Here is a 17,394-nt window from a genome sequence, read left to right on the forward strand (position 1 = left end):
CCATACAGGATAAATCCAAGGAGAAACTCGCCAACACACATATTAATCAAGCTATCGAAACTTAAATAAAAAGAAAACATAGTAAAAGCAGCAAGGGAGGGCTTCCCTGGTGGCACGGTGGTTGGGAGTCCATCGGCCAATGCAGGGGACACGGATTCAATCCCTGGTCCGGGAAGAACCTACATGCTGCAGAGCACCTAAGACTGTGTGCCACAACTACTGAGCCTGCGCTCTAGAGCCTGCGAACCACAACTGAGCCCACATGCTAAAGCTGCTGAAGCCCATGTGCCTAGATCTTGTGCTCTGCAACAAGAGAAGCCACCACAATCAGAAGCCTGCACACCGCAATGAAGACTAAATAAATAAATTTATTTAAAAAAAAGCAAATGTGTACATTTAAAAAAAGATAAAAAGCAGCAAGGGAAAAGCAACAAATATTATACAAGGGAAACCCAATAAGGTTAACAGCTGATATTTTAGCACAAACTCTGCAAGCCAGAAGAGAGTGGAAGGACATATTTAAAGGGATGAAAGGGAACAACCTAAAACCAACATTACTCTACCCAGCAAGGCTCTCATTCAGATTCAATGGAGAAACTAAAACATTTACAGACAAGCAAAAGCTAAGAGAATTCAGCACCAAAAAACCAGCTTTACAACAAATGCTAAAGGGAATTCTCATGGCTGGAAACACAGGAGCAGGAAAAGACATATAATAACAAACCAAAAACAATTAAGAAAATGGTAATGGGAACAAACATATCGATAATTACCATAAATATAAATGGATTAAATGCTCCAACCAAAAGACATAGCCTGGCTGAATGGATACAAAAACAAGACTCATATATATGCTGTCTACAAGTGACCCACTTCAGACCTAAGGACACATACAGACTGAAAGTGAGGGGATGGAAAAAGATATTCCATGTAAACGGAAAACAAAAGAAAGCTGGAGAAGCAATTCTCCTATCAGAAAAAATAGCCTTTAAAATAGAGACTATCACAAGATACAAAGAGGGACACTATGTAATGATCAAGGGATCAATCCAAGAAAAAGATATAGGTATTGTAAATATTTATGAACCCAACATAGGAGCACCTCCATACCTAAGGCAAATGCTAACAGCCATAAAAGGGGAAATCGACAGTAATACAATAATAGTAGTGGACTTTAACACTCCACTTTCACCAATGGACAGATCAACCAAAATGAAAATAAGTAAGGAAACACAAGCTTTAAATGTCACATTTCACAAGATGTTCTTAATTGATATTGACATTCCATCCAAAAACAACAGAATACACTTTCTTCTCAAGTGCTTAATGAACATTGTCCAGGATAGATCATATCTTGGGTGACAAATCAAGCCTTGTTACATTGAAGAAAATTGAAATTGTATCAAGTATCTTTTCCAACCACAACACTATGAGACTAGATATCAATTACAGGAAATGTTCTATAGAAAATACAAAAACATGGAGGCTAACCAATACACTACTAAATCACCAGGAGCTCACAGAAGAAATCAAAGAGGAAATCAAAAAATATCTAGAAACAAATGTAATGAAAACACGACAACCCAATGGGATGTGTTGTCCCATCCCAATGGGATGCAGCAAAAGCAGTTCTAAGAGGGAAGTTTATAGCAATACAACCCTACCTTAAGAAACAAGAAACATCTAAAATAAAAAACCTAACCTTAGACCTAAAGCAATTAGAGAAAGAAGAACAAAAAACCCAAAAACTTAGCAAAAGCTAAGAAATCATAAAAAATCAGAACAGAAATAAATGAAAAAGAAATGAAGGAGATGATAGCAAAGATCAATAAAACTAAAATGTGGTTCTTTGAGAAGATAAACAGAATTGATAAAACATTAACCAGAATATCAAGAAAAAAAAAGAAGAAGAGTCAAATCAACAGAATTAGAAATGAAAAAGGAGAAGTAACAACTGACACTGCAGAAATACAAAGGATAATGACAAATTACTACAAGCAACTCTATGCCAATAAAATGGATAATCTGGAAGAAATGGACAAATTCTTAGAAAAGCACAACCTTCTGAGACTGAACCAGGAAGAAATAGAAAATATAAACAGACTAATACAAGCACTAAAATTGAAACTGTGATTAAAAATTTTCCAACAAACAAAAGCCCAGGACCAGATGGCTTCACAGGTGAATTATATCAAACATTTAGAGAAGAGCTAACACCAGTCCTGCTCAAACTCTTCCAAAACATTACAGAGTGAGGAACACTCCTGAACTCATTCTACGAGGCCACCATCACCCTGATGCCAAAACCAGAAAAAGATACCATAAAAATGGAAAATAACAGGCCAATATCACTGATGAACAAAGATGCAAAAATCTTCAACAAAATACTAGCAAACAGAATGCAACAGCACATTAAAAGGATCATACACCAGGATAGAGTAGGGTTTATCCCAGGAATACAATGTTTCTTCAATATATGCAAATCATTCAATGTGATAAGCCATATTAACAAATTGAAGGAGATAAACCATATGATCATCTCAATAGATGCAGAAAAAGCTTTTGACAAAATTCGACACCCATTTATGATAAAAAAAAAAAAAACCTCAAGAAAGTGGGCCTAGAGGGAACTTACTTCAACATACTAAAGGCCATATAAGAGAGACCCACAACCAACATCTTTCTGAATGGTTAAAAACTGAAACCATTCCCACCAAGATCAGGAAAAAGACAAGGTTGCACACTCTCACCAATATTATTCTACATAGTTCAGGAACTTTTAGCCACAGCAATCAGAGAAGAAAAGGAAATAAAAGGAATCCAAATCGGAAAAGAAGAAATAAAACTGTCACTGTTTGCAGATGACATGATACTATTCGTAGAGAATCCTAAAGATGCTACCAGAAAACCAGTAGAGCTAAACAATGACTTTGTTAAAGTAGAAGGATACAAAAATAATGCAGAGAAATCTCTTGCATTCCTATACACTAATGATGAAAAATCTGAAAGAGAAATTAAGGAAACACACCCATTTCCCACTGCAACAAAAAAAATAAAATACCTAGAAATAAACCTACCTTATTAGACAAAAGGCCTGTATGCAGAAAACTATAAGACACTGATGAAAGTAATTAAACATGATACAAACAGATGGAGAGATATACAATGTTCTTGGATTGGAAGAATCAACATTGTGAAAATGACTCTACTACGCAAAACAATCTGCAGATTCAATGCAATCCCTATCAAACTACCAATGTTATTTTTCACAGAACTAGAACAAAAATTTCACAATTTGTATGGAACACACCAGACCCTGTATAATCAAAGGAAACTTGAGAAAGAAAAACGGAGCTGGAGGAATCAGGCTCCCTGACTTCAGACTATACTACAAAACTACTGTCATCAAGACAGTATGGTACTGGCACAAAAACAGACATATATATCAATGGAACCGGATAGAAAGCCCAGAGGTAAACCCACACACATATGGTCACCTTATCTTTGATAAAGGAGGCAAGAATATACAATGGAGAAAAGACAGCCTCTTCAATAAGTGGAACTGGGGAAAGTGGACAGCTACATGTAAAAGAATGAAATTAGAACATTCCCTAACACCACACAAAAAATAAACTCAAAATGGATTAAAGACCTAAATGTAAGGCCAGACATTATAAAACTCTTAGAGGAAAACATAGGCAGAACACTCTATGACATAAATCACAGCAAGATCCTTTTGACCCACCTTCTAGAGAAATGGAAATAAAAACAAAAATAAACAAATAGGACCTAATGAAACTTCAAAGCTTTTTCACAGCAACGGAAACCATAAACAAGATGAAAAGACAACCCTGAGAATGGGAGAGAATATTTGCAAACAAAGCAACTGACAAATGATTAATCTCCAGAATATACAAGCAGCTCATGCAGCTCAATATCAAAAAAACAAACAACCCAATTCAAGAATGGGAAGAAGACCTAAGTAGACATTTCTCCAAAGAAGATGTACAGATTGCCAACAAACACATGAAAGTGTGTTCAACATCACTAATCATTAGAGAAGAGCAAATGAAAACTACAATGAGGTATCATCTCACACCGGTCAGATGGCCATCATCAAAAAATCTACAAACAATAAATGCTGGAGAGGGTGTGGAGAAAAGGGAATCCTCATACACTGTTTGTGGGAATGTAAATTGATATAGCCACTGTGGAGAACAGTATGGAGGTTCCTTAAAAAGCTAAAAATAGATCTACCTTATGACCCAGCATTCCCACTACTGGGCATATACACTGAGAAAACCATAATTCAAAAGAGACATGTACCACCATATACATTTCAGCACCATTTACAGTAGCCAGGACATGGAATCAACCTAAGTGTCCATTGACAGATGAATTGTTAAAGAAGATGTGGCACATATGTACAATGGAATATTACTCAGCCATAAAAAGAAACGTAATTGATTTATCTGTAGTGAGCTGGATGGACCTAGAGTCTGTCATACAGAGTGAAGTAAGTCAGAAAGAGAAGACAAATACTGTGTGCTATCACATATATATGGAATCTGAAAAAAAAACATGGTTTTCAAGAACCTAGTGACAGCATAGGAAGCAAGACGCAGATGTAGAGAATGGACTTGTGGATTCTGCATGTGGAGGGGGAGGCTGGGACGAAGTGAGAGAGTGGCATTGACATATATACACTATGAAATGTAAAATAGATAGCTAGTGGGGAGCAGCTGTATAGCACAGGGAGATTAGTTCAGTGCTTTGTGTCCAACTAGAGGAGTGGGATAAGGAGGTTGGGAGGGAGACACAAGGGAGAGGGGATATGTGGATAAATGTTTACGTATAGCTGATTCACTTTGTTATACAGCAGAAACTAACACACCATTGTAAAGCAATTATATGCAAATAAAGTTGTTAAAAAAAGGATTAATTTCACAAAGAAAAAATATAACAATTGTAAATATTTATGCATGTGCCAGTTTTTGATTGGGCTGTGTTTTCTTTTTTATATTGAGTTGCATGATATCAAAAAAACAGCCCAGTCAAAAAATGGGTCCATCAACAGAGGAATGTGTAAAGAAGTTGTGGTACATATATATAATGGAATGTTACTCAGCCAGAAAAAGGAAGGAAATTTGTTCATTTGTAGAGACGTATATGGACCTAGAGAGTGTCATGCAGATTGAAGTAAGTCAGAAAGAGGAAAACAAATATCGTATATTAACTCATATATGCGGAATTTAGAAAAATTGTATAGATGACCTTGTTTGCAAAGCAGAAATAGAGATACAGACGTAGAGAACAAATGTATGGATACCAAAGGGGGAAGGGGTGGGGTGGGAACATTGGGAGATTGTGATCAACATATATACACTATTGATGTTATGTATAAGATAGACAACTGATGGGAACATAGTATGTAAAACAGGGAACTCTACTTAATTCACTCTGGTGACTTAAAAACCTAAATCCAAAAGGGAGGGGATATATGTATATGTATGGCTGATTCATTTTGCTGTGCAGTAGAAGGTAACACAATATTGTAAGGTAACTACACTCCAATAAGAATAATTAATAAAAAACAAAGAAGAATCATAAGTTCACAGTGTCAAAGACTTCTCAAATTCTAGCCTGTTGGCTTAAGAAACATCTTTTGAAGAATCATGAAGAATTCTTGGCTGCTTTAGTCTTGAGGTAGTTGTAAATATTTCATTTGAATTGCCTCTGGTTTCCCCACATCAGATTAGCTCATTTTCCCCAGTCAACTGTAAACATAAAGCAAAATTCTGCCTTTTCACCCTGACCAGCTCTCATCACCAAATGGTGCTCAAGGATAAATGATACATTTATAAATCCACCAATTCCATTACTCGGAGATGGTTACAGAGTTATCTTTCTTGACCATTTCTATCAATAGCTGGTCAGGTGACAAGATCAAACTCTCAAATGTGGCCAAATACCATATTTTTCAGAGGAAAATAACATGTTTTGGATATTAAACATAGCCAAAGAATCAAATCAATGTTATTTTAATTCTGGAATGTTCTGGGGCCCTAATAATAGGAGCAACTAAGATATAAAGCATTCCTTGAGGAATACTATGTTATTTTCAGTTGACATGTTGGTGCCTAATACAGCGTCTTACTTCTGATGGTATGCACTATATGCTAGTTAAGTATATAGAAGTTTGTAAAGTGCTCAGTGCATAACTCACTGGAAATGGCTAATGTCCTCAAATGTTAATCCCTTAATATGTAGAATCAGTACATGTTTACATACTATATGTTAACTATTTTATTCTTGTGGTAGATTTTGGGTTTATGGTGACACTTAACCAGATAACACTTTTGGAAAACAGAGCAAAAATAGTATGGTCTTCATTTGAGCATCATAGAAATGTTGTATGGCTTGCTTGAAACTGAGGCTTATAGTGACACAGTATCCAGGAGTTGGGCTCTGAGTTACTTACAAGTCAGCTGGATGATGAGTCTGCTAAGGTTGCATTTGAACTGCTTTGGTTTGCTTGTTTGCTTATTAAATTGATTTTTTATGCCTTTCATTTGTGATTGATCTAAAGTGAGAATGAAAATTATGATATTCCATGTTTAACTACATTGTCTCTTACTGCTAAACAAAATATACAAAATATTTAAAGATAAACACTGTAAAGGCTTTTTAAATTACAATTCCTTAAAAATATAAATTCAAGCCATGGTTTCATAAATATATGAAGTAGATCTAGAAATTATGGTTTTCAAGAGCCATAGAGATACTAAAGTTTGTACCATTTTGTTTGCTTTGAAAGAATAGCTTGAAGTTAATATTGATGCTAGAGTATGAAAGTGTTTAAGTGGGAAGATAATGTTAATTCAGCAGTATCATTGCTTTGATCTTTGTTTAGTCTTATAAAACTAGATTGCTATTTCATTGACAACATTGTCAAAAGTGAATGAAGACTGACACCATAATATTGAAAATGCAACGTTTAGAAAACTTGAAACCCAAGTTTTCTCATGACACTGCTTCTTTTGTGGAAGACTGCATTTTACATTGTTTTTAAATAAATGTGTACGTTGCTAGATACAGCTAAACCTGGTGGGTTTTATATCTTGGCTTCTTGAATCCTATTCACCTACTTAAACACATAGTTTAGGTTTGTCCCTATTAGCAAACATGACTGAGAGTCTTTGCTGTAAGGAAAACTCAAAAACCAAAGCCTCATCATCTTAACGTGTTCTTTTTCGGAATATGACTTTTTGGGTTTGTGAAATGTTGATATATTAGTACAGTGTATCACAAGCCAGGCATTATGCTGTGTAGTTAAGAGACAGTTGTTAAGATTTCAGAATCTGAAATCAGACAGAAATGAGTTCACTTCTGAGCTTTGCTTTGTGATTTGGGCAAGCATCTTTAACCTCTCGAAGTCCGTTTCCTGAGCTAGAAAATGGGAGAATAATAGTACCAATCTTATGCTGTTGTTATGAGGATTAAGTGAGATAATGAGTGTAAAGTGCTTAGCATAGTACTTGGCATTTGTATAACTCTTACTGTTACTATAGGGCTTTTTTTGTTCCTAATTTTAATCTTATAGAAGTATTCATGCTTTTCAAGTAGAGTGAAAAGTACCCATTCATCTTCTTTATATATAGCTGCAAAAATTGTGAAAACATAGAGATTATGAAATCATTATAAAATAAGGCATGGTTTTTTGCTTCTTCCTTCATCTGAAAATAGTGGTGATAGAAGACTATATTTAAATAGGGTGAGAGATGAAGGAAAAAGACAGTCAGGGTTGTTATTCCCATTTTAATTGCCAGAAATATACCCTATATTTCTACTCCTATTGCATAGAATTAGTGTTCTGAAATGGCTTCCCTAAACATACAATGTGAAATGAAATCTTGGGTTGAGTTGCCTTAATGGAGTCACACCATCATCAGTAAAAGACATTTATAGAATTCCTAAGGACATATTTCCCCCTACTATATGAGACAGGCATATTTGTGTTATTATTGTTTTAAGGAAATTATAAGCCCACACACATTGAGAATTTGATCAGGTGCTTTGTGGAAGTACATGAACTACACACGTCTATCATCTCCTACTTTCCAGGAACTTAAAATCTAACTGAGAAAACTAAAATTTCCTCTACAAATCCAACCTCAAAATATTTCTAACTGTGGTAATGATTCTTTCTAATCCAGAGAACCAATTTATGTAGGTAACCAGCTCACCATATTTTTATCTTTCTAAACCGCTACAAGCCATTTAATGCTCTGAAAAGGACTCCAGTTTTTATTCTAACTTAAGTGGAACCTGAAAGAGTTTCTCATAGTGTTTAATAAGGAATCATAAATCTTGGTTAGGAATATGAATGCCTGGGTTACAAGAATACCTAGGTAATTAGCTTAGTTTTCATTGCTTGCATTTTCTGTATGGAATTTTCAGAGTAAAATTTAGGTATTAGTTTTAGTGCAACAAAATTACTTGTTGTTCCTGAAGGAAACAATTCTGATAGAATGAAGCACTGAAATTATTTTGTTTATATATAATACCTATGTGTTAGGCTTGGTTTACCACAAATCTGATTTTAGACCAGTATATTTTATTAGCAAATAATTGTTCATTTTCTTTCAAAGTATTTTTCAATGTCATGATTTGATTATTTTGACGTTTTTATAACTTGAATTTACACCTTGAATTATCCACTTGTAAATATCAACATAGCAATAATGAGAACAATTCCAAGTCTGTGATATTTTTAAACATTTATGCTCTTTGTTTAATATTTCAACACATTCTCAGAGTCACCCATCAGTGGCATTGGAAAGAGGCAATGAAACTCGTTAGACTTACACCTCACTGTCAGCATCTTTACCACCACAATACTAACACATATCAGAGCCTTTCAGCATCAGCTTTTGTAATTTTCTTTTCTTTTTCTGATTATGCCCATTTTATCTCTTTGTAATTTATTCCTATTTCTCATCATTGTAGAAAATTATAGAAATATTCTAAATTAGGCATTTAGAAACTAATTTAGTTCTGCTTTGTAAACAAATATTCCTATGGTGCTTCACTCAAGCATACAAAAGCTGTTAATTTTTTCCCCTGAGAATTGTATTTGCAAATGAAAAAATTCCTATGTAAACATCAGTTTAAATATCTCCATGGTGTTTTGAGCTTAGGACATTTCCTTAAAAAGAGATAAGTTTCTGCCACCCGTTTGAAACATGAGTCTTCATTTACTGTTTTCTTTCATCTGTTGAAATAATTACTTTTCTTTTCTGCCTTCAAGAGTTTGTTCTGGTCATTAACATTTCTGTAAAATTAAGTTTGAAAGGTGCTTTCAGTGTTCAGATAGACTGCAGTGCACATTTGGCTGTTAAAATCAACCTACTTAAAGCTCAACTAATGTTTTAACATTCACAGCTATATGAAGTAGTTCACTGCCCAGTTTAATGGTGCTGCCAAGGGCAATGAGCATATTACTTGCTATTATATTTTGGGAGGGTTGTTATTCCAGTAATAAAGACAATCAATGGCATTTCTGAACACAGTGGCTCGAGTCCTTTACCTAGTGCTTTCCCACTAACAAGCTGCAAAATGTGATTTCAGTGGAAACTGGAAGTGGGAGGCATTAGTTGAGTTATTTTTCATGGCAGTTCACTGAGAAAAGAAACTATTCATGACACTGTTGATAACTATGTGTGTGCATGCTTATATTCACACAAGTGACAATGCATTTATGTGTGTGATGAGTATAAACTCATGAGACAGGTTTCTTTTTGTATATGAAATTTAGAGAAATCAATCTTATTATATTATTACCTTGTACAAAATAGAGTAAAACGTAATCAACAAATAATCATTGTGAATATATAATGTCTGCAAAGCAGTTTTCTAGGTGCTGTAGGAATGTAAAGAGGTTTAATAAAGAGATCTCCCTATAAAGACCTTAAAAGTATACTCAGGAACAATAAGGACATCAAGAAAGGGAGTGACACAAAGCAGGAAAGGATCACTTTGCTAATGACTAGTATAGCCAATCGATGTGCTGTGAGTGCAGGTAGTCATGAAAGCCTTTATGGAGGAGGTGGGACTCGATTTAACTATGTAAGGAAGAGTATGTTTTGATTAAGTAGAGTGAAGATATGAAATGTTCCAGATGACATGAATAAATGTACAGTGGATGATAATATCCTCAGTCCATCTTGTTATTAAGCAGAGCAGAACAGTAGAAATCTAGTGGCAGAAGAAAATGTCTAAAGTACAGTGCTGCTTGCTACCAAGGAAATGTTGAACTCACGTTTAGACTTTGTTCTTCTTACACATTATCCCATCCAAAATATTTTTGAAATAATATTAATAGCAATAAAAACCTAATAAGACCTTACTTCAGGCCAGTCATGGCTCTAAGGACTTTACAAGTATTAACACATTTAAACTTCCAAATGACCTTATACAGTAGGTACTATTTCAATCCCCATTCCACAGATGATAAAACTGAGGCCTAGGGGGAAGAAATTTTCTCAAGGTCACTCAATAAGTTGTGGAAACTTAATTTGAATCCAGACCATCTGATTCTAGAACCTGTATGCATAATGGCTAAAACATGTTTCTTTCCAGACTGTCTGGCCTAGGCATGAGACGAGGTAAAGGAGATCATGCACTACTTTCATGAAAATATCAGAATGGCACATACTTTAAGATATCTGAGAATGGTGGATAAATGGGAAAGATCTGGTTTACCTTGAACAAGTATATTTTCTTAGAGTTTATCCTTTTGTGAAAGAGAACATTTTGGACTAGAATTCTTGTGTACACATTCATACCTGTCCCTGGAGATTAATAGAGTCCTAGAAGAGGGGGTTCTCACTGGTGGCTGGGAGGAAGCATTATTAAATTTTGAAAATGTACTGAAAGACACTCTTCCTGACATTAAGGGACTCTCTAGTTTCTGTTTTCTATTTCAGATTATGTTTTATTTCCTTAAATATCAGTGTTTTGATGAAACACAAGAAAAATATGTTATATATTTGCCTAAAAAGTGCATACTCATTCATAATATTTATGTTTATGTCTTTTAGATAGTTTTAAAAATCCCCAGTGATGTTTTTTGTCTCTCTCTGAATAAAAATGACATATTTAAATGGTTTACTTAGAAAAAAAATCAGCTTTCATTTCTGGAACAAATAGCTTGTCAAACTCACTTTCTGATGTCAGCATTTTCCACATTCCTTTGAATGGCCAAACTCTGTTCTGCAACCCTAATGACAATGCAACGTATGTTTAATATGAATATAAATAGATAATATCAAAAAGGATGCCTCAGGCAACATATAGAAATTTCATCTTAAATTAAAGCTTTTTCAAAGAGAAGTAAAAATCAGACAAATGTCAATTTGAGTCACCTTTAAGTTATATACATCATCAAATAGTCATTAAGCATGCTATACAAAGACACTAAATGTATAATGCAAAAAAGCAGAAGCAATAGTGTTTACTGCCAACAAATTTTATAGCTTGGTTAAGGAAACAAGTCAAATGCATGCAATGCTCAGTAATAATGAAAGACCTAACTACTGGTTTAGGATTTTAGAAAAGAAAATGAATCCTAATATGTATATTATTAAATGAATAATATTGTGTAAAAATGAATAACATTCATGATGCCCAGATTGAATAGAGACATAACAGTGCTTTAATTTTTGTTTCATTAACTTAACTAACATTTATTGAATGTCTACTATGTGCCAGCCAGTATTCTATGTGCTACATATACAGCATTAAATAAAGGAGCCACAAATATGTATTCCTAAGGAGGTTATATTTAGTTGGAAGAGATAGGTCATAAGGTAAATTATATATATATGCATATCCATGTTTATATATAACTATCATCTATCTATTGAATGTTACATGGTGATAAGTGCTATGGAAAGAATCAACTAGAAAAGAGGGATGGGCTGTGTTGGCAGAGGTGAAAGTCATTCCATTTTAAATAAGGTGGCTATAAAATATCTCGCAAAGGTAACATTTGAATAAAGAGCTGAAGCAGGTGAGGGAGCTAGCCATACTGATACTGATGTCTGAGGGAAGGTCATTCTAACCAGGGAGAATAGCAAATGTGAGGGTCCTGAGGACTGAGTATGGCTGAAGCAGAGTGAGTAAGTGGGAGTGTAGTAGGAGATACAAGCAGAAAGGTAAAGGGAGCCAGATCACCTAAGAGCTATTAGCATCTTTTAAGGATTTTAACCTTTCCTCTGCGATTGGAAGGCATTGGAGTGTTCTGAACAGAGAAAAGATATAGCTTTACTTATGTTTTTAAGGATCACTTTGAGTACTGGTTTAAGAAGGGCTGAAACAGAAAGAGTAGTCAGAATGAATCTGCAGTGATGTGATGTGAGACTATAGTGTCTTGGCAGGGAGGTAGCAATGGAGGTGGTCAGAAGTGGTCTGATTCTGGATATGCTTTGAAGTAGAGACCAAAGTGTTTGTTGAAAGAGTTGTTACAATGTGTGAGAGAAAGAAGAGAATCAATGTTGATGCCAAAATTTTTTATTCTAAGCATTTAGAAGGATGCATTATTTTTTGGGTTTTTTTACATCTTTATTGCAGTATAATTGCTTTACAATGGTGTGTTAGTTTCTGCTTTATAACAAAGTGAATCAGTTATACATATACATATGTTCCCATATCTCTTCCCTCTTGCATCTCCGTCCCTCCCACCCTCCCTATCCCACCCATCCAAGTGGTCACAAAGCACCAAGCCGATCTCCCTGTGCTATGCGGCTGCTTCCCACTAGCTATCTATTTTACATTTGGTAGTGTATATATGTCCATGCCACTCTCTCACTTTGTCACAGCTTACCCTTCCTCCTCCCCATATCCTCAACTCCATTCTCTAGTAGGTCTGTGTCTTTATTCCTGTCTTACCCCTAGGTTCTTCATGACATATTTTTGTCTTAGATTCCATATATATGTGTTAGCATACGGTATTTGTCTCTCTCTTTCTGACTTACTTCACTCTGTATGACAGTCTCTAGGTCTATCCACCTCATTACAAATAGCTCAATTTCATTTCTTTTTATGGCTGAGTAATATTCCATTGTATATATCTGCCACATCTTCTTTATCCACTCATCCGATGATGGACACTTAGGTTGTTTCCATCTCCTGGCTATTGTAAATAGAGCTGCAATGAGCATTTTGGTACATGACTCTTTTTGAATTATGGTTTTCTCAGGGTATATGCCCAGTAGTGGGATTGCTGGGTCATATGGTAGTTCTATTTGTAGTTTTTTAAGGAATCTCCATACTATTCTCCATAGTGGCTGTACCAATTCAAATTCCCACCAGCAGTGCAAGAGTGTTCCCTTTTCTCCACACCCTCTCCAGCATTTATTGTTTCTAGATTTTTTTGATGATGGCATTGTTATTAGCTGCCATGGAATGTCTCTAGAAGGAACATTTAAACAGAGGCGATAAGGATCTTGGTTTTGGTCATGCAAACTTTTAGTTACTTATTAGACACCCAATGAAAATGTTTAGTAAGCAGTGGGATATACAGTCTAAAATTTAAGAGAAAGATGCAGGTTGGAGATGTAAAATTGGAAATAATCAGCCCATGGATGGTGTTTAATGCCATAATATTGAATGAGATCAACAAAAGGAATGATTAAAGAGAAAAGAGAACAGGTCTAAAGACTGAGCCCTCAGGCATCCAAAATAGGTCTTGAAGATGAAGAGGAACTTAAGAAGGAAACTCAAAAGACACAGTAAATGAAGTAGGAAGAAAACTAACAGAGAAGTGTGTCCCAGAATTCAAATGAAGAATATACTTTAAGAAAGATGGCATGACCAACTGTGTCAAAAACTGATAAGTAAGACTGGGGCTAAAAATTGATCTTTGCATATGACCATGTAAATAATTAGCCACCTTTGTAAGAGTAGTGTCTGTGGACAGGTGGGCACAAAAACTTAATTGCAGTAAGTTCACAGAAAAATCAGAAATGGCAAACAAACAACTCTTACAATGATTTTTGCTACCAAAGGTCAGAAGACAAGTGGTATGATAGTTGGGGTTATGGTCAAGAAAAGGTTCTTTTCAAGATGAGAAAATTTTAGAAGCACAATTCATAATTCAAAGACAAGGAGACAAGAGGTAAAATTGCAGAGAGGCAGAGTTTGAAAACTTGAGAATTCCAAAAACATTTCTCTATATATGTCACATATATGCCATATATGTTTCCCCAAATTACAATTTAGAGAATCTTCTCATAAATTTCAAGAAAAAGATAAACCAAGATGACTAGGTCCCAAAGATGGCTATGTACAACTTTCAGTTATTTCTATCTCAGAATTTGGCAGTTACATCATGAGAAGCAAATCTTTTTAGGAATATACAGGAGGAACCAGGGAGAGAAGAAATTGGAATTCCCCTCCTTCTTTCCTTAATCCCAAATACAGACCATTAACTACTCCCTAACACCAACCCATCATATATATCCTGGTCATGGACTTTGGAGAAGGGTAGGAGAGAGGAGGCAGAAATGAAGCAAGGCAGGTAAAAACCACTTGGAACTGGGGTGACAAAATTGAAATAAACAGAATATGAATCTTGGCTCCCTTTCCTCTCTTTTCAAACTGGAACACAAAGAGCAGAACCAGAAGTTCCAGGAATAGTAAGTAGGAGAGTGGGAATGCACATGCACGAATGGACCTAAAGAGCAAGCTGCTGCTCATTAGGTTGTGAGTACTTGGTAATGATTATATCACAACTGATACATCTGCAACCTGCAGGGACCAAACCACGAACAGTCAGTGCTGATGTCATGGTTATCATCATGATAAGGAGGCAGCCAAACTAATTACCCTAAGTGATGGATGAGAATGTATATGGAAACAGCATGCCCAAATTAGTCTGATGAAAATTCTTACTGATTTTGTGATAAAAGAAAAAGAAAAAAGCATCTCAAATGTTCACAGTAGTCTTGGTTAATTGTTTACAAACCACTTATAAATACTTGTAAGTAATATTTTTTTGTTAGTATTTCCTGTGCCAGTTGCAACACAGCATTGTGATTACTGGATTGGGAAAAGTTTTTCATTTAATGAACAGGAGCTGTGAACAAATTTAAGACTAATGTAGTAAACAATATTTTCCTCGAGAAATAATTTTCTTTCATCATCATTGCCTTTAATGAGGGGCTCAAAATAAATCTTCAAATGATGCCACCAAAACCTAGTACCAACAAAGAAACTCTCTAGAGGCTTAAACGGAAAACAATTTTGTGTTTTGACATCTTTGAGTGAAAATTAAGATTCATTTTACTCTGTCAAGGCTAGACAAGGAGTTAATTTTACAAAAACATAGATACACTGGCTAGAATGTGACACATAACAAATCCTATTTCTGTTCTCAAGCACATAGCTATGATGGAACATATTATTTGAGACCTCAGTCAATGAAATTCAATTTCCTTTTACAAGTTATATGCCTTGTCACAATTGTTGAACTACAGTGATACACAAAATTTGTAATTATGCCGCTTTCCAATTTTCATTTTTTCTATGATTTCTTTATTCTAATTGATAATGCCCACAGTTCAAGCAAATGAGGATTTCCCTTTTCCGTTACTGTAACTTAATGAAGATTCTTCTCTTCCCAAAGCCTGAATTACAGAGGTGAGGAGAATAATAGCTGAGACACAATCAGACAGTAAAAGAAAACTTATCTGTATTTACATTACACAGAAGGCACCTTTAAATTACTGGAGACTCACTTTTAAATTTCTCCTTTGTTTTTTTCCCATCTTGATAAAATACCTACTTAATTAAAGTTGAATCAGGTTCTAAGAATATGTAGGAGGTATTCACTTTTCAACATAGGCTGTTTCTACTCCAAAGGTTAATCTAACTATACTTTTCCCATACTGATTAGTCCTTAGATGTGGGGCTAGCTTTCCAACTTGTGAGAATTTCAATATGTCTTTTTGAAAAAAATTCCATGTATCTACATTTGAGGATACATATTTGTTTTATTCCCCTAGGACAAATCTTTATTTTCAACCTATATAACTCTAGATAATTTTTACCATGCATGTAAAACTGTGTGTAACCATGATTAATGATTCATGAAAGAAAAGCAAAGTTTTTATTGTTATTGAAAATGGTTAAATTTTAGAGACTTCTCTGTGGTTTCAGTAATGGAAAAGGACAGTGACTCCCACAAGGTAATTTTATCTTCCTCACGAAAGGAGAAAATCACACTTGTCTCTGATGGATATTTTTGCATGGCTTTCCAGTTTCAGGTATTTAATAGTAGGTTAGGTTTTAAAGGGGTAATCAACAATTTGGACTGTGTTTTGTTGGCATGGCTAACAGAGGTACATTTCCCCTAACTTTTAGGTTGTAACAACCTCTTGAAAATTGTTAAAACCCAAAAGGTTACATCTGGTGTCCGTAATTCTTTTATTTAATTTATTTGTTTATTTATATTTTTTTTGCGGTACACAGGCCTCTCACTGTTGTGGCCTCTCCCGTTGCGGAGTACAGGCTCCAGACACGCAGACCCGGCAGCCATGGCTCACGGGCCCAGCCGCTCCGCGGCATGTGGGATCCTCGTGGACCGGGGCACGAACCCATGCCCCTGCATCGGCAGGTGGACTCTCAACCACTGCACCACCAGGGAAGCCCAGTAACTCTTTTCATTGCAAAACCAATAGATGAAGCCTATTTCAAATGCTATGCACAATTTGGAAAACATATCTCTGCCTTTTAAGTATCTTCAATTACAATGTTAAAATACTGTGTTTATTCAAAAGGCATAAAAATGTCTGATATGTATTAAGCCCTAAATAATAGCATACAACACTATCTATCCTGGTCCTTCTAAATTAATTTGAATAAGGTTTAAGATACTGCTTTATGTGCAACACTGAAGGGAGATCAGAGACAAAAGGCAGTTAAATACTATACATTTATGTGTAAATGTCTTGTTTGTACCTGGAGATACTGCAGCATAGAATTAACTTTCATTTCTGCTTTTGAAATACAATGCCAAAAGGATTTATAAAGCTACCTTTTCCTAAAGGTACTAGAAATAGATGTCACCTATATCCCAAATGATGTACAATTTGACAAAAGTGGAGTGGAGGGTTGGAATCAACCAAAGAAAACAACAATAATTGAATTTCCCAGTTGTAATTCAATCTGAAGTAATGCATCAGTGGTAAAGAAATTCTTTCATTTTTGCATAGAAAAAAATATTTCAGATGTGTACTATATTTCTTGGTAGAAATGAAGATGACTTCATTTTATATGTGCTTGACTCAATCCACATGCATATGCACACACAGAGTTTAGTCATTAAAATTG

At 35.1% G+C, this 17,394-nt stretch overlaps 1 protein-coding gene across 1 annotated transcript in view; it reads left to right on the forward strand.

Moving 5' to 3' along the window:
• The window catches only part of DACH2 (dachshund family transcription factor 2), a gene marked incomplete at both ends in the record, with an annotated part of 640,183 nt that overhangs the window by 561,755 nt on the left and 61,034 nt on the right, over positions 1-17,394 (forward strand). The gene's annotated exons all lie outside the window — the stretch shown is intronic.

The sequence above is a fragment of the Grampus griseus genome (genome assembly GCF_964374135.1).
Source record: "Grampus griseus genome assembly, chromosome: X".
Taxonomy (NCBI): domain Eukaryota; kingdom Metazoa; phylum Chordata; class Mammalia; order Artiodactyla; family Delphinidae; genus Grampus; species Grampus griseus.